Source organism: Homalodisca vitripennis, chromosome 5 (genome assembly GCF_021130785.1).
Source record: "Homalodisca vitripennis isolate AUS2020 chromosome 5, UT_GWSS_2.1, whole genome shotgun sequence".
Lineage (NCBI taxonomy): Eukaryota > Metazoa > Arthropoda > Insecta > Hemiptera > Cicadellidae > Homalodisca > Homalodisca vitripennis.
The window spans coordinates 125,085,037-125,108,264 of NC_060211.1; the positions used below are offsets into that span (position 1 = coordinate 125,085,037).

Here is a 23,228-nt window from a genome sequence, read left to right on the forward strand (position 1 = left end):
TGATCCACAACAAATGGTTGCAAACCATCGATGGGCTTGAGCAGCATATCCATTCAACCACTAACCTAATTACTGATCTACAAAAAAATGGTGCCAACCAACGTGGGCCTTGAAGCAGACATCCATTTAACACTAACCTAATGACATGTTCCACAACATATGCGTTTTGTGCAACCAACGTGGGCTTGTGCAGTACATCCATTTAACACACTAATTACTGAATCCACACACAAATGGAGCAACTAACGTGGGCCTTGAGCAGTAACATCCATTTAACAATACCTAATTACTGATCCAAAACAAAATGGTACACCAACGTGGGCCTGAGCAAGTAATCATTTAACACTACCTAATTACTGATCCACAACAAAATGGTGCAACAACGTGGGCCTGAGCAGTACATCCATTCAACATACTAATTACTGATCCACAACAAAATGGTGCAACCAAGTGGGCCTTGAGCAGTACATCCATTCAACACTACCTAATTTTACTGATCCACAAAAAAATTGGTGCAACCAACGTGGGCCTTTGTGCAGTACATCCATTTTAACACTACCTAATTTATTGCATCCACAACAAAATGGTGAAACCAACGTGGGCCTTGTGCAGTACATCCATTTAACAATACCTAATTAATGATACCACATACAAAATGGTGCAACCAACGGTGGGCCTTGTAGCCAGTACAATCATTCAACACTACCTAATGGACTGATCTTACAACATCTATGGTGGCAACCAAGTGGGCCTTGAAGCAGTGCATCCATTCAACATACTAATGACTGATCCTACAACAATGGTTGCAACCAACATGGGCATTGGCAGTACATCCATTTAACACTACCATAATGACTGATCTACAACAACTGTGCATACCAACGTGGGGCTTGAGCAGTACATCCATTTAAACACTACCTAATTTACTGATCCTACAACAAATGGTGCAAACCAACGTGGGCCTTGAGCAGTGAATACATTTAACACTACCTATTACTGACTCACAACAAATGGTGCAACCAACGTGGGCCCCCCCGCCCCGCCCACCCCCCCCCCTCCCCCCTTCCCCCCCCCCTACCCCCCCAGCCCCCCCCTCCCCCCCCCCCCCCTCCCGCCCCCCCCCCCCCCCTTGCCCTTCCCCTCCCCCCTCCCCCCTCCCCCCCCCCCCCCCCCCCCCCCCCCCCCCCCCCCCCCCCCCTCCGCCCCCCCCCCCCCCCTTCCCCTCCCCCCCCTTCCCCCCCCCCCCCCCCCCCCCCTCCCCCCCCCCCCCTCCCCCCCCCCCCCCCTCCCACCCCCCCCCCCCCCCGTCCCCCCCCCCCCCCTCACCCCCCCCCCCCCCTCCCCCCCCCCCCCCCCCCCCTCCCCCCCCCCACCCTTGCCCCCCCCCCCAACCCGGCCCCTCCCCCCCCCACCCCCCCCCCCCCCCCCCCCCCCCCACCCCCCCCCCCCCCCCCCCTACTACCCCCCCCCCCCCCCCCCCCCCCCTTCCCCCCCCCCCCCCCCCAACCCCCCTCTCTCCCACCCCCCCTTCTTGCCCCCCCCCCCCCCCTTTTCCCCCCCCCCCCCCCCCCCCCCCCCCCTCCCCCCCTCCTCCCCCCCCCCCCCCCCGGCACCCCACCCCCCGTGTGCCCCCCCCCCCCTCCCCCCCCCCCCCCCCCCCCCCCCCCCCCCCCTCCCCCCCCACCCCCGCTCCCCCCCCCCTTCCCCCCCCCCCCCCCCCCATCCCCCCCACACACTCACCCCCCCCCGCCCCCCGCCCCCCCCCCCCCCCACCCCCCCCCCCCCCCCCCCCCCCCCCCTCCCCCCTCCTCCCCCCCCCTGCCTCCCCCCCCCTGCCCCCTGCCCCCCCCCCCCTCCCCCCCGTGTCCCCCCCTCCCCCCCCCCCCCCCCCCCCCCCCCCCCCCTTCCCCGCGCCCCACCCCCCCGGCCCCCCCCCCCCCCCCCCCACCCCCCCCCCCCCCCCCCTCCCCCCCCACTGCCCCCCCCCCCACCCCCCTCCCCCCCTCCCCTACCCCACCCCCCCCCCCCCCCCCCACCCCCCCCCCCCCCCCCCCCCACCAATGCCTCCCCCCACCTCACGCCCTTCGCCCCCCCACCCCTCCCCCCCCTCCCACCCTTCCCCCCCCCCCCCCCCCCCCCCCCCCCCCCCCCCCCCCCCCCCCCCTCCTCCCCCCCCTGCCCCCCCCCCCCCCCCCCCCCCCCCCCCCCCCCCCCCCCCGCCCCCCCCCCCCCCCCCCTCCTAGTCCCCCCCCCCCCCTCCCCCCTTACGCCTTCCCCCCCCCCCCCCCCCCCCCCCCCTTCCACCCCCCCCCCGTCCCCCCCCCCCCCCGGTACCCCCACCCCCCCCCCCCCCCCCCCCCCCACCCGACCCCCCCCCCCCCCGCTACCCCAGTCGCCCCCCCCCCCCCCGCCGCCCCCATAACCCCCCCCCCCCCCCCCCCCCCCAGGGCCCCCACCCCCCCCCCCCCCCCCCCCCCCCCCCCCTCCCCCCCCCCCCCCCCCCCGTCCCCCCTCCCCCCCCTTGCCCCCCGCCCCTCCCCCCACCCTCCCCGTCCCCCCCCCCCCCCCCCCTCCCCCCCTCCCCCCCCCCCCCCTCCCCCCCCCCCCCTCCCCCCTCCCCCTCCCCCCCCCCCCCCCACTCCCCCCCCACCCCCCACCCCCCCCCGTCCCCCCCCCCCTTGTGCAGTACATCCATTTAACACTACCTTAATTACTGATCCACAACAAATGGTGCTTAACCATACGTGGGGGGCCTTGGCAGGACATCCATTTAACACTACCTAATGATTGATCCACAACCAAATGGTGCAACCAACGTGGGCCCTCTTGTGCAGTACATCCATTTAACACTACCTAATTACTGATCCACAACAAATGGTGCAACCAACGTGGGCCTTGAGCAGTACATACATTTAACACTACCTAATTATCTGATCCACACACTAATGGAGCAACCAACGTGGGCCTTGAGCAGTTATCACATTTCAAACACTACCTAATTACTGATTCTAAACAAATGGTGCACACCAACGGGGCCCTGAGCAGTACATCCATTTAACACTTACCTAATTACTGATCAACAACAAATGTGCAACTACGTGGCCTTGTGCAGTACATCCATATAACACTACCTAATTATGATCCACACAAATGGTACAACCATCGTGGGCCTTGAGGCAGTACATCCATTTAAACACTTCCTAAATAGACTGTGATCCACAAAACAAATGGTGCAACAACGGTGGGCATAGAGCAAAACTTCCATTTTTAAAGACTACCTAATTACTGATCTACAACAAATGGGGCAACAACGTGGCCGTTGAGCAAAACATCATTTTTAAGATAAACCTAATTTACTGATCTACAAAAACAAATGGGCGCAACCTACGTGGGCGTTGTGCAAAACATCCATTTTTAAGACTACCTAATTACTGATCTACAAACAAAATGGGGCAACCAACGTGGGACGCGTTAGGCAAAACCATCCATTTTTAAGACTACCATAATTACTGAGCTACAAACCAAATGGGGCAACCAACGTGGGCGCGTAGAGCAAACTTCCATTTTTCAAAAATACCTAATTACTGATCTAACAAATGGGGCAACCAACGTGGGCGTAGGAGCTTAAGAGCAAAACATCCATTTTTAAGGACTACCTAATTACTGATCTACAACAAAATGGGGCAACACAAACGTGGGCGTAGAGCAAAACATCCATTTTTAAGACTTACCTATTTACTATCTCTAAAACAAAAATGTGCAATAAACGTGGGACCTTGAGCTCAGTACATCCATTCAACACCTACCCAATTGCTGATCTGCAACAATAAGTTCTTTGAATACATATTTCTCGTCTCTTCAATTTATTTTATATTTTTAAATCTCAATTTGTCACTTCTACGTTCATTTATAGAAATTTGAGGTTACCAAATTATTAATTTTTATTTAACTAATTATTATATTATTCTTATGGTTACACAAATTTAAAAACATTATTTAATCTTTAAGTATGTAACAACGCTATAAAACTATTAAATAATATTATAGATTTGAGGTATTGTTACTATAGGGGATTTCGTACATTTTGTTGCGTGTTTGAACGTATGAAAACATCCAACAATGGCAAGTATTCAAAATTGGTTAGCCTTTTAGTCACAATGTTGAATGTTCCTGCAAGGGATCTGTAGCATTTAAAACGGTCAAGCAATATTTTGGAATTGTGTAATATTTACAGATCTATAGTTCAATGACGCGTGATTGTCCATAATCTTCAATTGTAAATACACGATACCCTTACATGAATATGGTAAAATGCAGGAAGTTTTTCAGCACTGTTAGTAACTTTTTAGCTACAACATGCGTTACAGTTGTGGAGAACCACCTGAGGTAAACTGTGTTTGCGTATTTACTGAGGCGTACCACAGTAGATTTGTCGGCGCTTTTTAGTAAAGTGAAGACGGTGTCTGTTAATATATAATTTTTTTTAAGTCCATGTAAACTCATGTATCTGGTGTTTATATATTTTCACTCAAGCGTTCGTCATTTTAATAATACCCAAGAGTTTGTGGTTTTCAGTTCTTTCTTGATGTTTTACTCTTGGTGGGAATGTTTGTAACAATACGAGTACAGTAGTACTTGTGATGTGATTGGGTTAGTATTAATAATCAACTATATTCTATAAATGCATGATAAGATAAAATTGAATTCAATTTATTTGCACCTTAATTTATCTAGAGACAAATGCATAGAGGTTTACTTCAGGTGGTTTATGCTTCCAGTTGAAGGTACAGGAAAATCCGAATTGTCACTTATAATCTGAAGCAACAATATGGATGTTCAGGAGCGGCACTCACTAACCAAACCACTTTTTATGCGGAAGACGACTGTTGAATGGGTGGGGCCAAGTGTTAGGCTGTTGCTAGATTAAACTTTAGAGAGTACCTTTCACCTTCTATTAGCAGATGTCTGAAAGGGTTGATAATATTACCAGCCATCACCTTAAAATAAACTGAGAAATTGGTCATGGACTATCAGAAGGAGGCGGATCCCTATCCCCTATCTTACCCATCCTAAGTTTTGCAGGGGTTCTTTTTAGGACTGGAGCAAAGAATTTATTCGGCTTCTGTTCCTAACTTAATAAAAAAAACTAGGATGCAATTCTATTTAAATTAAAAAATTGTTCTTTATTTAGTCACAATCCCTTTATCGTCCGTACGTATCTTATAAAATAATCGATTAAAAATACGTGGTCTATAATAACCTCAAGTGTAACCCGGTAAACATATTTCATTTATTTAACAGTTACTAGCTCCCAGCATCGGTGTTCTGTCCGGCTATCCCCTATCTTACCAATCCTAAGTGCAGGGGTTCTTTTTAGGATGGAGCAAAGAATTTATTCGTTTTTTCCTAAACTTAATAAAAAATCTAGATGCAATTCTATTTAAATTAAAAAAACTTGTTTCTTTTTTAGTCACAATCCCTTTATCGTCCGCGTACAGTATCTTATAAAATATCCGATTAAATACGTGGGTCTATAATAACCTACAAGTGTAACCCGTAAACATATTTCATATTTTAAACAGATACTAGCTCAGCATCGGTGTTCTGTCCGGCTATCCCCTATCTTAACCCATCCTAAGTGCAGGGGTTCTTTTTAGGCTGGAAGCAAAGAATTTATTCGGCTTTCTTTTTCCTAAAACTTAATAAAAAAACTAGATGCAATTCTATTTAAATTAAAAAACTTGTTCTTTATTTAGTCACAATCCCTTTATCGTCCCGGTACAAGTATTCTTATAAAAATATTCCCGTTAAATACGTTGGTCTATAATAACCTCAAGGTGTAACCCGTAAAATATTTCATTATTTAACAGATACTTAGCTCCAGCATCGGTGTTCTGTCCGGCTATCCCTATCTTTCCCCATCCTTAAAGTGCAGGGGTTTTCTTTTTAGGACTGGAGCAAAGAATTAAAAAACTAGATGCAATTCTATTTAAATTAAAAAACTTGTTCTTTATTTAGTCACAATCCCTTTATCGTCCGTACAGTATCTTATAAAATATCCGATTAAATACGTGGTCTATAATAACCTCAAGTGTAACCCGTAAACATATTTCATATTTAACAGATACTAGCTCCAGCATCGGTGTTCTGTCCGGAATATGGTTTCATCTACCCTTGTATTTGTCTCTTCCAGCTCAGACAACTTCACTGCTTACAGAGCTGACAGAAAATACGATACCAACTGCATTACATAGGGAGGCGTGGCATGCTCGATGTTACGTTTATCTATAAGAGTTTGGTAAGTAAACATGGTATAGGGTACTTGAATCCCCTTCCTACGTCAAATTAGTTATACAATTCTGATGTATAGTTTTAACGAATAAAACCGAATTGAAACTTTTTATGTATTTATTTAATTTTACTTAACTCATTATGTGTCGAGACCAATGCCTTTGATTTGGAACTATGTTACTCTCGTCTCGTTAAAAAATTCAAATTTAAATTATAATAATTAATTTAAGGCTTTCCAAAGTACAATATTTGTATTTTACTATATTACTATATTCAGAATGTTTTCGTACCCAGATGAAAGTATTTAAGATTTTAAATAACCACACGCAATCACATTTGTGCAGAGCAGAATGAGTTACACATAATTAACACCTAAGAGCATTATGCCAACCATTACACTGAGATCTGCTCGAGTCAGTGGAGCGTCACGACTTGCATTATTTTGTTCCGAGCCATAAACCCTTATTCTCTCTTCAGTGGACTGGAAGCTTTTGTCTGGACCCGGCATGATATGCTCGTGCCTTTTCGTACAATTCTCTGGTACAATACCTGGTATCATTTACTTCGCCTAGTAAATGATATTCCCTCTCTATAACTAGCTCAATCACATCCTTGGGTATGATGAGAGTGTTAAAGCTTTAAGCGTCACTTAATTGAAATCGTAGTCAAGACTTTTTGACGAAATTATTTTGAAATTGTTATCAGCTGTTTATTTTCAGTAAAATTTGGATTATTTTTTTGTAAATAGTAAAATTATTTTTAAATTCTAAGATATTCCGAGAATTTTTTTCAAATTTTCTCTCCATAAAACCTCTCTCGTACTTCATAGATATTTTAAAACAAAATTGCGTAATTATTTTATCATGATTACCCCTTAGCAAAACGTTTAGCAGTTCATTTTTATTTATAATACTAGCTGGTACCTGTGGTTTCGCACCCAATTTTTAAAATCGAAGTCCTTACACTACTTATTAAAAGCGCTTATGATTTGTAATCTCTTATACGTAAGTAGGCATAAATCAGTACATATTATTTTAGAAATCATAGTCGAGAATCAGAGTCTTACCTATTTTTTCATCTGTAAGGGATTTTTGGTTTTAATTAATTATATTTCCGTCATCGTTGCTGAGCGTGCCTTATTGCCGCGAACAGAAAATAATATACGTTTGTAGCCCTCGGAAATCTACTTCGGTCAGAAAGCGTCTACTTTGCCATGAAGCATATTAGTGTTAATTTCTCTGTGTTTCTTTAAACCACAGTTAAAATCCATATAGGAATGTCAAGGAAGACAACGAGTTTGTAGTAACGTACGTGAAAATATTCACAGCTTTGTTCATCAGGTTTGGTTTAATAATAGTGTTTAAATAATATTTACAATTTGGTACTAAAACTATGTAACTTCACAGATTAAAATGCAATGATTTGGACATTTAGAGACAGGATCTTGAGAAGACAGCTACACACATGCAAAGTTTTTGATCAAACCTAGTATACTTATAAAGAAAATTAATTCACAATTTACTTGAAGTTATTACATATTCAACAGTTTTCTTACCTTAAATATGTTCAACATGGTCTTCAACGCTTTAATTTTCTATTAAATCAGAAAACTATTAGCGAACTATAGAACTGTTATATTTAAACAGTTCACAATATGGCTTTCGTGTCGTTTAAATGTTACAGCTACATTGTAGGAACATTAAACAGTGTGATTAAAAGGCTAACACTATTTTGAACACTTCCCAGAAAATGTGGCAGCTCGATGTAATAATGAAACTCGTTCTCAGAAAATGTTGCCTAAAATAGCGTTATCGTACAGATGCACATATGCTACTTGCTCGCACGTACAACTCAACAAGCCCTAAGTGCAGCTACGATGTGAGTTTCCTGGTTATGGAAATATGTTTGAGATATATTACTCGCTTAAATTAATGCGATTTTCTGTACGTCTATGAACTTTTTATAGAGGATAAATAAATATTCACTATTCACTTTGTACGTTGGGTAGTTTCACGGTGAATGTCAAAAAGAATTATTACAATTTAAATCGTTAAGTGTACTTTGAGTTATCATTTATTTGTATTTATACCATCATTTAAATTAAATTATTTGTTACTACAACGTTATGATCATTTGTAAAATTCGTTGTTAATACAAAGGAAAGTGTCAACAGAAATCTGAAAAATATCATTTCTAAGTCATCAACAGAAAATATTCATGACAATTGAATTTATTGTATTATTTTATAGTAAGGCATAATTTAATGAAATGAAAGATATATATAGTTTTAAGCCTTTCTTGAAAAGTAATGTGGTTTTGAGAAAACCAAGGCTTTTTACACTGTTGCCGTAGGGAATGTATATTGTAATTGGGGGAAATAGTGTGAATTAAATGTGCTATATTCAATCATATAAACATTATAAACTATACTAAAGACCCTTTATTAGATTCATCAAGAAATTTAATTTCCATAAAAAAGAGTCTAGTAACTTTGTGTTTTTTATTTGAATAGATATTAATGTACATACGTATGGACTATGATCATTCAAGATTCTGAGTTCAACAAGTCATATAATTATTGTTGATCAACTAGTAATTTGTATATCATAAACCCGTATTGTTTTTTTTTGTTAAATTAGTTTTAGTTTTTTTTTTTTTTTTCACAAATACACTATTATTCAGAAATCCTCGCACTTAGATTAGTTACATTGTATAAAACAATTTAGTTAGGTCTGGGTTTGATCTAATCTCAAGTATTCAAAACCCTTTTGAAGTAGTAGACACATTTGCAAATTGTTTGTACTATTTTTAATATTTTCTAACAGAAAATGTAGAAATTTTGACAGGTTGAGGTATTAGAGAATTCCTTTAAAGTTCGAAATACAATAAAGAGTACAAAAATAAGCGATTTTCATAAAACAACTTAATATTATTAAACAATAGTTCACAAATAATTATTGTTTTTTCTATCTACATATAGAACAAAATAAAATAAAATTCTACTATTACAAGAAAGGGCGTATGATTAGAGAAAAAAAGTACAACTCACTTGTATGATTTGTGTGTTGTTGATTTAATTAAAAGAAAAGTGTCAGAAGAATTATTTTTATTATTTTCAATGAATATATTGAATATATATTGAATATATATATATATATATATATATATATATATATATATATATAAACATTAAAAAGTTCTTTATTTGTTTGCAATCGGTTTTTTTTATCAAACAGATGCATATTAGTAACATTACCTAATTATTTTTAAATACCCTTCAATAAAGTTCTAATTTTAGCATTACATTTATTTTTTGGTAAAATGGGTTTCTTATTATTAGTTTATTTCTATTAAACACAAACATTATCCTTATTTATAGTGCACTTTTCCCGAACGAATTAACCTTTTGCTTGATATTAAAACAGCGAAACATCACATATACTAATTAGAGGAAACAACCAAAATTGAAAATATTGTTACTTGTCTCAACTTTTGTTGCTAACTCAACTCCCATAGCGACAAAACAAACTAAGTTATTACTGCTTTATTGAAGTTTAATCAGACGTTCTTTTGATATTTAACTTCGAGAGTGACATAATGAATATACGTTCGAGAGCGATGATGAGCCATAAACCCTTACAAGTAAACTATGGTTCTATTTCATTTAGACTATATTCATTCACACTCACCAAAATAGTAATTTACCTTAGAATAAATTATAAATTTCATCAATGAGAATGTGACATAAATTATTATAAGGATAATCAAATAATTCTTCATATTTTACAATACATAAGTACACAAGATATGTACCCTAAGTTATTAATATATTCGTATTACTTACTATTTACTTCTCAAATTCCCACAACTAATTTAATATTTTTCTTATTTTTAAAAAAATTTGCATACAACTTATTATACAGTACATGTGTCTTAATAATAGTATTTTGTTTCTTGTCGAGAGAAAATATATTTATATTTGAATTGCAGTATTAATGTAAAATGAAGAAAATAACACAGCTAGCTCACCCTTGCTGTGCAAACACATGCATGATGTTCTTTTTTTATAAAATAGCCCTTTTTTATAAAATAGCCCTTTTGCTAACTTAGAGCATTTGGATTTTATTAACTTAAGATTTTTAATACTATACTAAATATAACTGAGTGACTTTAGTATATTTTCACTTTACAATTTATACATTGTTCTCCTATTTACACATTATCACAGATTATAATAATTGTATCTTAACGTTATGATACTCGTAAGTAAAGGAAGTGGTCATTTAAAAGCAAAATATATTGATAGTAGATCTTATGTATTATATAGGAATATATATATATTTAACCTACAAGTCTATTCTGCCCATTAGAAGGCTTAAATCATAGCTATTGAACTCTAAATGAAATAATTTACGAACTGATTAAATTCAATCTGGAAAGCAACATACAATCTTACACATTTATTCAGATTTCGTGAGTTAATTAAAATTTGCATTGATTTAAAAGTTAAAGATAACACTATGGAGTAAACTGGTATTTTCAGGCAAAACATGTTGTAAACAACTATAAAATAATAACTGCTATTCCATTAAAGTTTAAAGTGACGTTTTAAGTGTAAAAACGTAAAAAGTTTTAGTAGTAAGAACTAAATAAACGTAACAAGTCAATTTTTAACAGTCACTCATGGCAAATATTATGAAAAACACCAATCACAAAACAATTAATATCAAAGTCTTGTAATATTTCTTAATTTATTACAGATGCGCAGATGAACCTTTGAGCATTAGTAAATTTTTGTCTGTTTATTTGTAGGTAAAATATATATCCTTAATTTATGAAGGAGAAAATCAAGTTTCAAAGATAATAAAGGGTTAATTCTAAGTACACGTGCAGTTGAAGTTATGTCATCCATAAAACAAGTTAAAATGATGATAAACAGTGAATAATGTAGAACGAAAGTTGTGTAACGTCAACACAACTATCGTTACACACGATATATGGTTGTATCAACACATGTAATAATTAAATGTCACCCCATTTATCAGTTCTGGTTTGTAGCTGCCCAAATTATATTGCAAAGTTTTGCTAAATCAGAAAGGCATTTTTTAGTTACGTCTAGACTGTTAAAACTAAGTATATGAACTATAGATGTCTTAACTTTTGTTTTTTATGACGTGCAAGTCAACATGAGAATATCGTATTCTGAATCAATTTATAAAGCCATTGCAGTCTAAAAGTGAAGTAGTCCTTAAATAAATAGGTTGCTATTACGGTCACCATCATTTATTACTTCTTTCATCTTTTTACTTACTGCATCCATTAGGACTAACTAATTAGAAATTGTATAGATATGCTGCACTATATTATCTCTAATATGTCTCCAAATGTATTATTTTTTTATTTTGGATTTTTAAGAAGAAGCCGATCCCCTTTTAAGCCTTATTCTGCCCATCCTCATGGGCCATTGGCCTGTGCGATGATCTTATAAAACAGAATAATGGGAGAGTCGATATAGTATAAGGTAATGGTAATGATAAAAAGTGCAAGGGTCACGGAGAGATTCGAACCTGCGTTCTCTCTAACTCAGACTCAAAGTCCAACATCTTAGACCGCTCGGTGTAACCATCTCAAGCGAACAAGCCACTTCATCACGGATTGTTCGTCACCAAGAGGTTGCGATACTTTATTACCTGAATGGTTGATGCGTGCTCAGATACATTTAAAGGTTGCTAATAAAATAGCAATTTTCACTCTGGTCAGCCCACCTCATGTAGCAAGTTATAATAGCAGTGAATGCCTGTAAGATTATTGCCACCTTTAGCTTGCAGAATAGCAGTAATCTAAGTTTAAGTTCAACTTCCGATTTACGATTACAAAAGTTACAAGCCAATTTAACCGAAATGTTTAATGTGTTGAATCATACCTTTGTTTTGAACAAAGTCCTTTTAAGAATGAGCATTTACATTAAATGGCATGTGCCCCTTTGCATGTCGTGACTGTATAACTACTACGTGTGAAGGTTGGACAACCAGATGAATAAATAAATAGCACGGTGCTTGTAAGTATCAATATGTCACGTATGCTAAACAACTTATAATATATATTATATATATATACGTACATACAAAAGAATAAGAATATATATTATAACACTTTATATGCTTATATTACAGGTAATATTTAGGTAGTTATAAAATGTAGTTGATATAAAACTAAATTTATTGGTTATGTAAATTTTATGAGGTAATTTTAAAATTACTACAGAATACAAATTTAAACTAAAGCATGTTTTTCGTGTTTTATTAAACACCTCTTAATGAATATTCTCTCTGCGTTTTTTTATTTGAGACATTTCCCAAATAAAAAACATGGTGAAAGCTCATTAGCTTTCAACACTGTAGACAAATGTTTAAATTGGGAGGAGGTGATATAGGTCATCATGCAATTTTATAGTGTCATTTTAAGATTTGATCATAAAATTTATACAGCAAGTATGTGAAGATATATAATTTATGCTTTTTACCAAATGCTTGGAATCTCCCTCCACCCCTTTTAAATTAATGTAAAACTATATCCTTTTAAATTAGTTTTACACTACCGCGGTCTATCTTCAAATTAATTTTTTTTGTGCCATATAATATTTTAACTATATCAAAACTTAACACCGCCATCGAAAATAGTGTGTTACCCACTGACTTTCGTTTTGTAAAATTGAAATTTTTTGTTACTTTCAGTTCCTTGATTTTAGTGCAAGTGGGTACATTTTATTTTACAAAATGTTATTATTTTTTTATTTTTAGTGATTAAAATTGTTTATTCCCTCCTGTAATTTGGAATACAAATGAAGATGTTCTGGGATTACAATGAAACATTTGTTGAATCAATTTAGTAGATGTGTTATGTCGTAAGAGAAAGTTCCGATTCTTTAAAAAATTCATTTAGTGAAATATTTCTCGGCATCCATTTGGTAAATGATAGTAATAGCTAGAAAAGTACATGTCAGCAACATGTTGCATCTCGCCGGTCTTTGTCATGTTTCAAAGACCTTTTTTAAGAATCCTGATACAAGAAAAAATATTTCCAGGGAGTAAGCTAAATTTATATGAAATGCATACTTTATTGACTCTCTCATACCTTATCGTTCTAAGGCAGGTTCGACATTACTCCAACATAAACGTCATTCAAATTATTAGTATGTATCGTTGTATTCTCCAGCATCTGTGAGTTCAGTAATGGTCATTAAAATAAATATAATCCCAGAAACGTCCCTTCTCAACTCTGAGGTAAGTTATGATCATTGGTTGCCAAACTCAAAAAGTGATGTTTCCTAGCAGTTGTCATGCAAAGTCGTAGTTATTATTATGCTACAAAAAGCGCACATCAGGAAATCGATTTGTCTGGCTTCTCCATTTGGTTTTACATGTAAAACTTATTTATTTATTTCCTGGTCAGATACTTGTGTAATCCATGAGACAGCTCAAGTGCAAACACTACGGGGTAAACTTTTTTAAGTTTCATTCAAATCAGTTCAGTAGTTTCGGGAAAACATCTGTGGACATGCACAAAAAAGGAACGTACAACAGGATGATTTGTATAACCTCCTCCTATTTGAAGCCAGTTGGAAACATAATATTTTGTGAACAGTAATTAATTAGTCCTAGTAGTATCAAATTGGTGCTTTATTGCTCTTGAAATAGGTTTATGAATAAAAATTAGGGGCAATATGACTGAGGAAATTAATATTGTATAGCATAGATAAATCAGAGCCGACATATAACACGTTCGCTACAAAGATTACAAACGCATTGTGGGTGTGCTAACATTGTACACTACGCTACTTAGCATTCAAAGTTTTTGTTTATAAAGTTCATGTTTATTTTTATAAAAGTTAAACTTTACCAATAGAGTTTGTTAACACAGTGGTGTTATTACATATGTTATTATATGTGTTATTACACCAAACAGTGGTTTGGTGATTTATGCTATGTTTCGGTTTTTTTTTTTCAAGTCAAAGTCAGTTTTACACTAACGATTTTAATCCTTTTAGGTATGGTTCCATCTAAAAAATATATTTTTTGTTACATTAAATGCCTGAAGGCATTTCACGTTTAAAAAATCTAAAAACACCAATATGAAACTCCCTCACAAAGAAGCTGCTGTACAATAGATGACTAAAGTAAACTGTCACTAATGGATGAGAATGTGACTCACGCACCTGCAAACAGCGGCGTCGGCGTCGCGGCGCGTGAGGGTTGATTTATGTTCTGGTAATGCCGATTACTCTATCACACATATACAACGTGATATATCATAAACTACTTCTGGCTCTGTAATCACTCATTATTTGCCCTCATTAGGCCTGGCTGATTTGGTGCCAAATATTTAGGGTGGTGAAATCTGTTTTAGGTTGAAATTAATCTTTTTTTAGACACTTTTTGTTACATCCCTTCAAGATGCCAAATCTAATAGAAAAATAAAATAAAATAATTTCATTGTTTCAAGTGGGTTGATAGGAATTTGTGAGAATATTGTCAGACCAAAGAAAAACAGTCTAAGATCATTACTAAGATCATCAACACTACATGAAAGATGACTGGAGTAAGTGGCACGTTTGTACTAATTGATTTTTTAACCTTATTTTCATTGCACAAGCAATATTTATTTTAAAACTTTCATTTATTTTCTTAAATTGTGTATAGTTACAAAACTTTAATTTCACAAACAAACAAATAATGAATAAAAATCATACAACTCCTTAAAATCTATAACTCGTGTACTTAGGCCTTTTTTTATTCAGGCCTGATTACAAAATTAGCTTAACACTCCTGCTCTGTATGGCTGTAGTTCTCATGGAGTGATAGGCAGATTAAGTTTAAAATAAAAAATATTTTTCATACAAACCTTATTTAAGAATAGTTGTTAAATGTCTTGTATTCTCGAATGTTTTATATTCGTAGTTAGATGTGTTTAAATTGTTCTTTAGCGAATATATGTCTAAGAGTAATGTATGATTCATAGTGTTTAAAGCTCTAAAAAGATTTCGTGATTATGACACTTTTGTAGTTTCATTAATTTCTGCAGTGCAAATACAAAACAATGAAAAAATTTCGTTAGTCTGTTTGTTGAAGAAAATGTTAGTAAATAAATTATTAATCCTAATACATATTTTACATCATTGGAATCAGATATCGAAACTAGTATGATTACAATAATTCATTTGCTGATAGCTTTACATTCTTTAGATAATTCAACATCAGCAACTTAAACTTTGTATATTAAGTTAATTTCCTATATTCATAAAACGAAGGGGTCTAGCGAAGGGGAAAAGAACAGAGAGGCAGGATAATTTGCATAATTATGAGGAACAAGACATCGACTTTGTAACAGAGTCTCATCTCCATACACTTGAATGACGTCATAACTTTCAAACGCCAACCTGCAAAATCCACTCGTTGAATAAAATATGAACTGGAATCATGAACCTTCATCAGGTAATTATTTTTAAACCAAACAAGCTTGCTATTTTATTTTTAAAGGTATAAGTATTTAACACATATCTTACAAGAATTACTTCAGAGTGTATCATGGTGTTTTAAAATATCATGTTAATGTACATGTTACTCCATCTAGTAATGTCAGTCAGCTTGCAGGTTACGTGGCATTCCTTGATCTCCATGCACCAGGATTATTTTAGAGATTCCATCATTTTCGGATGGTAAGAAAATTGTTAATAAAATGTTTCAATTTCTCTCATCTAAATGCTTCTTTCATGATATAAAATAGCTACCAGACACCGGTTACATTAACTCCATACATTAAAAAAGTCTACCAGAACTGTGATAAATTGAACAGAGAACAATATTTCTCTTAACTCGCTCTTCAAAGAAAATCATATGGAATTACGTATTAAATGTTAAGATTTCAATTCTGAAAGGAAGAGGATTACTCTTTCATGCAATATTATCGTTTTGTTAAGCACGTTTGGCTGCAATACGATATTTCCACCTTTTCTCCAATGTGGTGAACGATATGATATTGTGTTTTGTGTGTTATTGCTTTGCGTTTTTCAAGTCACATGCTGCCGACGATATGAATTCTGCACGTTTTATTTATTTATTTATTTATTCTTCCAACGGAATTACACCACTTGTACATGTAATAAGTTAAAAGGAGTATATAACTATTAATAGCACTAATATAATGTATACATATATAATTAAATAACAAACAGTGTTAAAATAAGTAATAAAAAAACAGTGAATTAGTAATAAAAATAAGTTAACAAATAATCAACATCCATAATTCATCATCCATTACTGCAAAATTGCAAAATCAAAGACAGTTCTAACCCAGACTTCTCATTGAGGTTAATAAATAGGACCAGCCAACAGAACTCGCTAGTGGTGAGCTATGTGTCGTTAGTTAAAGTTCTAGGTCTGACCATCGGATAGCGCTGTGAACAGTGGTCCAATGAGACTTCTGGGTCTATTTTGTCAGTGGTATTATATGTCTTTTAAGTATTATATATATTTTAAAAAGCAGTATATTAAGCTATATTTGCAGTAAAATAACTGTTGGGAAACGCGACCACTTTCATAAAGGATCCCTTTACTTATTTCGTCTCTTTACGAGAAAATGCATTACTCGTTTGAGAAAAGGCGTAAAATTAAATGATATTAGTAAAAGCCGTTTTGCTGTATAAATTATTCTTTGTGGAATAGACCTTCATAATTTTAATCGCATAAAATGTAATTATTTGAAACAAAAACTCACCCGGTTTCACTGTAAAATGTTTTAATTGGTTTTATTACACACAATAATAATAGCGTTGGCTGTAATGAGAACTGTCACAATTTGTTTCATTTGATTAATTATGTTTTTAATGTGCATGAATTATAATTCAAATAGATTTAAAATGTTTAAGCTTCTACAAAAGTATACATAAGAGCTAAGCGCTACAGTTTCAGGGTGTGAGTGTGTGTGTGAGAGAGAGAGTGGACTAGCTTCTCCATGTCTCCATATCTGAATATATTGTTTACGATTCAAACTCCCATTTCACACTTCCAGGTTGTGTTTCTGACCTATATGTAAAAATACGACCCCTATACCCCCAAGATACGCTACATTACGTTACGCGTAACAGTATTTGCTGAATTTGCATGTAAGTTTTAAGCTCATTATTATTATAGGTCATTTCGTTCTGGAGATATCTGTGTCAGGCTGCATGTGTTATTATGTCACATGATGAAATGTATATGATTGTATTCAGACTGATTATAAATCTGTTTGTTATACGGGTTTCTCGTTGTTATAATAGTTACCCATGACACCAAAGTAAATAGTTTTGCTAATGCTCTGCAAAACCCAATTTGGTGACATGCAACATCATTAATCTCCATGTTGCTTTTATATAAATAAAACTTCGTGCAAAATGTCGAGTATAGACTTTGACCTATAGAGCTTAATCGTTCTCAATAAATATGCAGAGACGTCATTCAGGTTACAGTATATTGAATAATAGAGTTTACTATCGCTCAGCCAATTATGAGTAATTTTCATGTGAAATAAAATTATTAATTTACTAACAATAATATGTTATAATGTTAGAATAATGTTTTATAGCGTCATACATGTTTTTTGTAACATCTCGAAGGTTTAAATTTCACATAAAATAAAAGGAAATTAACTAACTCGAAAGATTAAAACAACATAAATGAGCAATAACATTTCTTTCTATGAACAAACCCAGGAAATGACTACACATTACGTAAGATTAAGAACTTTATTGACTAGAATTGAACAATCTAATATACAATAAATCTTGTCATGTTCAAATTTCAGATTAATATGCAGTCAGAAAAAATAACAATTAAAATAACCAAACACTGAGAAGAATACCTTAAATAGAGGATAAAAAACACTGAAGATGTCATTTTAAAATAATTTATCTTAAAAACTACGAGTCAACGTGCAAAAACCATTTATAGGTTATTCAAGCACCTGATGAACAGGGAATATTATTCAGGCTAAAGGAGTATGGTTTAGGTTAACATCACATAGTCTCCCTATTTTTCAAGATCAAATTGCGTGCAAATCCATGGGTATATATAAAATAAACAAAACGAGATAGGGCTTGGGGTCATTAGGAAGTCCTCGAGATTTGCAGGGAGGCGGGATTGGGTCGTATAATGATAGGATGGATTATAAATAAATTGTGTAATCTTTTCTTTGGCCCTCTTTTATAATCCAATGGTTTTCAAGTCTGGTGCAGTTAACTACTCGTATAATAGAATTTTTATTTGTGCACTATTTATACTTTATATCTAATGGCCCTGCCAAAATTTGGCCGAACGATGACGTTTGTAATTACGATCCTGTTAGAGGCTAATCAATGGGAATATTTAGAAATTCATACTAAGAAAGGTATTAAAATATAGAACAGATTTTTAATATAAACGACTATAATCAAGATGCAGGCTGAATTTGCATTGATATAATCCATGCTGGCATGGTTGTAAATATAAACCTTTGTACCTAAAGGTTAAATGTTTATGAAGGAAAGCTGGTTTATGCAGATAAGAGAGTTATGCCTCGGTGATAAAGTCCCCTGCCGCTCAGACACCTCCAATCAGACTGAATTTGCATTGATGTACTCCACAAACTATATGCTACTGAACTGGTATGCTTGTAAATAGAAATCTTTGTACCTAGAAGTTATATGTTTATGAATGATATCTGGTTTGTGCAGATGAGCGGGTTGTGCCCAATGATAAAGTCCCCTGCCGATCAGACACCTCCAATCAGACTGAATTCTTCAAAAACTTTAGCCTTTTGAAATGTTTTGGTTTTAAATACAAACCTGATTACCTAAAGTTCTCTCTGTTCATGAAGGAAAGCTGGTTTAAGCAGATAAGCAGGTTGTGCCCTCGACTGTATAATATTTACAACTGTTTTTTTTTTTTTTTTTTAGTATAAAATATACTTTCATTGTTAGATTAGTTTGCTTTATGGTTATAATTTGTATCTATAATTCTCAATTGGCTTTCTGCACTGAAAGTTTTGACGATAACATATAATCGGTTGATTTCTCCTCATTTGCAGAGGCAATTTCAGATATCACTCTGTATTATAGTGACATCAAGTTAGCTTACAAACGTCGCCGCGTCGCTGCCCTGGTGACATCCCTCAGTGTATTGTGGTGCGTGTGGGTCTCGATCTCGTTGCTCTTTTTGAGCAGAACATATATTTCACTACCCTGGACAGATATGGTTTACCCTAATAACTCCTTGCCCCTTCCCTCCCCCGATTACTGTGACGCTTGGTGGGAATTGTCTTTGCACTCCTTTTCTGCTTTTAACTGTAAATGTGTCTACTTAGAGTGTGTCGACTCTGTGGCATTCTTTGGGACGACGAGACATCTCAGCCATACTGTGCAGTGCGTGTGACAGGTGAACAAGTATCCGGTGTGTGGCGTCATTTCTTTATTCAACAGTTTTCTTTATATTTTTTACACGCTTTTTTTACTTGTTTTCATTAAGGTAATATTAATTTTAATAACTCCACACAATAAACCAGTGATGAAGTCCCCCACCGCCCTAACGCCACCAATCAGACTGACTCTGCATTGACCCACCTCTACATTCTATATACAGTTATTGTGGGAAATAGAAACATTTGTACCTAGATGACCTGTCTTTAAGAAAGAACTCCGATTTATCTATAAGATGCTTATATCCCCAGTGACAAAGTCCCCCGACGTTCTGACACCTCAAATCATATTGATTCTTCGATTGATGCACTCCACTCACTGCAGTCATTGCAGTATACAGCCTTGTAAATATAATACTTTATACTTAGAGGTTTTCTGTTGATTAAGAAAAGCCGTTTTATGATGACCAGTGTGTTAAGTCCCCGGTAATAAAACCCCTGCCACTGTGACACCTCCGCTCAGGCTTACTCTTGCATTGATGCACTCCACTCACTATAGTCTTCTGTATACGCCATTGAGAGTGAACAGAAACCATTCACATTTATACCCCTCTAATAAACTATACTGAGGCCGTATTTAATTATGAACAATTCAATGGACTCCCATTATTCCCAATTAATTTTGTTCGCACATTGTCTTCAAATGATAATGTTTCCTTTTAAAGTTTTAATAATTTAAAATAGAATTATATTTTTTCGAAAACTGTTTTTTTTTTATCACTTAATATTTTTTTTAAATCAGTTTAGCTTTAGGGAACTTAATAACTAATAACTGAAGTAGTATGATTATATTTTTAATCAATGATGTTTAACGAACGTTTCTAGCAAATTCTACTTTAACTCATTGACTGCGTTGGACGTTCTTCTAGACTACTCTTGCCCTAGAGTCGGTACATAACTCGTATCTAACGACAACGTGTTAAATAAATCAATTTTTTTAAAGATAAATAATTTTATCTAAACATTTTATGTGCGTTTAACAACTTATACAGTAGTTTTTTTACATCTGCATATACAAAAAGTACGTCTCGAACTACCAATTTAAAAAAAGGAAAATAACAAATAAAAGGACATTGTATTTGTTATACATACGAGAGGGAATTAAAATCAAGGGAGTGTTAAAATCAATAGAATAAGTTTATTGTTTTGTTTATTTACGTTTATTTTAAGTGAATTAAAGAAACTAAAACTCAATAAAAGCGATTCCCCTTCCCCTTCCTCTAATCATAAGTGTTTTTACGAATATTTTGTTTCACAAACTAGCCACTTATAAAATTACAGAATAGTGATAAGAACTCAGGAAATATTTTATATAAGTCCTTGGAAACATAATAATTCAACTGAAAAATAAAAATCCGATTTCAATATAAATTGTTATCCGTCACATTAAAGTGTGAAACATTTTTGAAAGTAACTCATTTGTGCTTTCTTCAAACTGTAAGTTCAATCAATAGGTTTTACTTCAAGAACAGTTACCAATTTATGGCCGAACTGCACAACAAAGGGAGTCGAGTAAGGCTAGTCTGTCAGGGTGATGGCCTAATATATCACTGTCTGTGTTTTGCCTCCTCGAAGATACATTTCTTTTACTCCCGAAACGGTGCACAATAACATTCAGTTTCTAAGTTCCTGAATTTAACTATTATTCAGAATACGTTTTTCTGAATAATCAAAGAATTCTCGAGTACTAACAAAAAAATAAGTCAATCTGGTCAAGTTTATATTTACTCCTAACTATATTTGTTTTTAATAACATTTGTTATACTTAATTGATGAAATAAATTCCTTATTTCATACGTTAAAACCTTGGATGTGTGAACAAATGGAATTATTTTCGTAAGTTTATGGAACATGTTTGTCTCTTATTACAGATATGATTAATAAGCACAAATATTTTTAGTTTTTTTTATACTTTAAATAGTTATTAAACTAAAAAATCTCATAATTTTTTGTTCTCCACCTTTTAAATATTTAAAAGCTGTTTACTTTATAAAAAACGTTAAAAAGTGTTTAGAAAAATAAGAACCTTAAAGTGTTCGAAGTGTATCATTGTTGTTACGGGGTAGCGTTGAAGTTGTTTCACTAAGTTTGGATCTAAAGGTTTTGGTGAGAAAAAAACCATTGTTTTAGACAACCTTGTTTATAATTAAGTACTTTCAGTAGTTTTGTTTAAAGTTTTTTAATGTGAGCGTTATTCTGCCACGTTTTTATGTTTCAATCGGATTGGATCTACTTTTATTTTATTTTTATCATGAACTCTGTAATCCTAAAAGCTCTGCAGCTCCATTGCAGCAATGCACACATGAACTTTCCATGATATGCAGGACACCATCGAATAGTTTCTCGAGTAAGACTGTTAATTTCAAAAGACATTTCTGTTTCTCATTGAAACATGACCTGAACTGCGCCCGTTACAAGTCACAATAGTAACTTATTTACTCTCGGCTATTTTCCCTCTTATAATAAGAGAATTCCTGTTAGCTGTTGATAGTTAGTTGAAAAAAAAGCCAGAAGGAGTCTTGATACAAAATTAAACTCAAGACATCACTGTATCATAACGAACTGATCCTGTCCAATTCCTGTATTGTACTAGATTAGGAAAGCAAAACTCTGTGGTGTGTGTTCTGTGGTTGATTTGTGTTGAATCATAGGTTAGAAGAAGAAAAGGGTCCTTCTCATCACTATTCTCTTTGACATCAGCATTTTTCTAGATAATCAACAGAAACAGCAAGAGAAGAGGGAAACTGATTATAAGTAGCAGAACAAGCCGTCTTATTGTTCGCGTTCTGTTAAGAGCTAGAGTAAAGATATTGTTAATACATTTCCTATTTGATAAGCCTATCGTGACGTTTCAGAAATGTTGTAGTAAAATTACTGTCCCAGAAGTTGTATTTTTTTATGTACTTCTGAGGCATTAACAAGGTTGGGTTCCACCCCAATTCCAGAAGGGTCTTGCGCCACTACTGGCCACGAGGGACAACTAAAGTTGGCACCTCGAAAATGACACACAAGTTTCTCTACACCCATAGTCTTGCTTCATGGGAGGTTTCAAATATAAGCATTAACCGTCACAGAGATTGAGGAAATGCCTTATTCGAAATTCTTTGAGAAGTGAGATACCTAAGATTTAGATATTCTACATTTCTTCATGGGTCAGGTTTTGATCACTAATCAATACATTATAGGTCCCTGAGGAGAAGGGTTTAGCCATTATCAATAAAATGTTAAATATGGAAACCGAACATCTAAAGATAGCTCTATGCTTTTATGTAAAAAAAGATCCACCGTTTCTTGCAAATTATGTAGAAAGTGCAGTAACTGCAGTCCTTTTAGTACGGAATCATCAGTATGTTTCTTGAATTTTGTCATAAAGAATAAACATTGACTATGTTAAATTGGCAAACTTGTTCGTTTCCATACATGTAAAAATAGTTATTAATCATTGTTTA

General features: G+C 36.5%; 1 pseudogene; it reads left to right on the plus strand.

Moving 5' to 3' along the window:
• The first annotated feature begins 1,160 nt into the window (after positions 1-1,160).
• The window catches only part of LOC124363601, a 31,590-nt pseudogene continuing 9,522 nt past the window's right edge, over positions 1,161-23,228 (plus strand).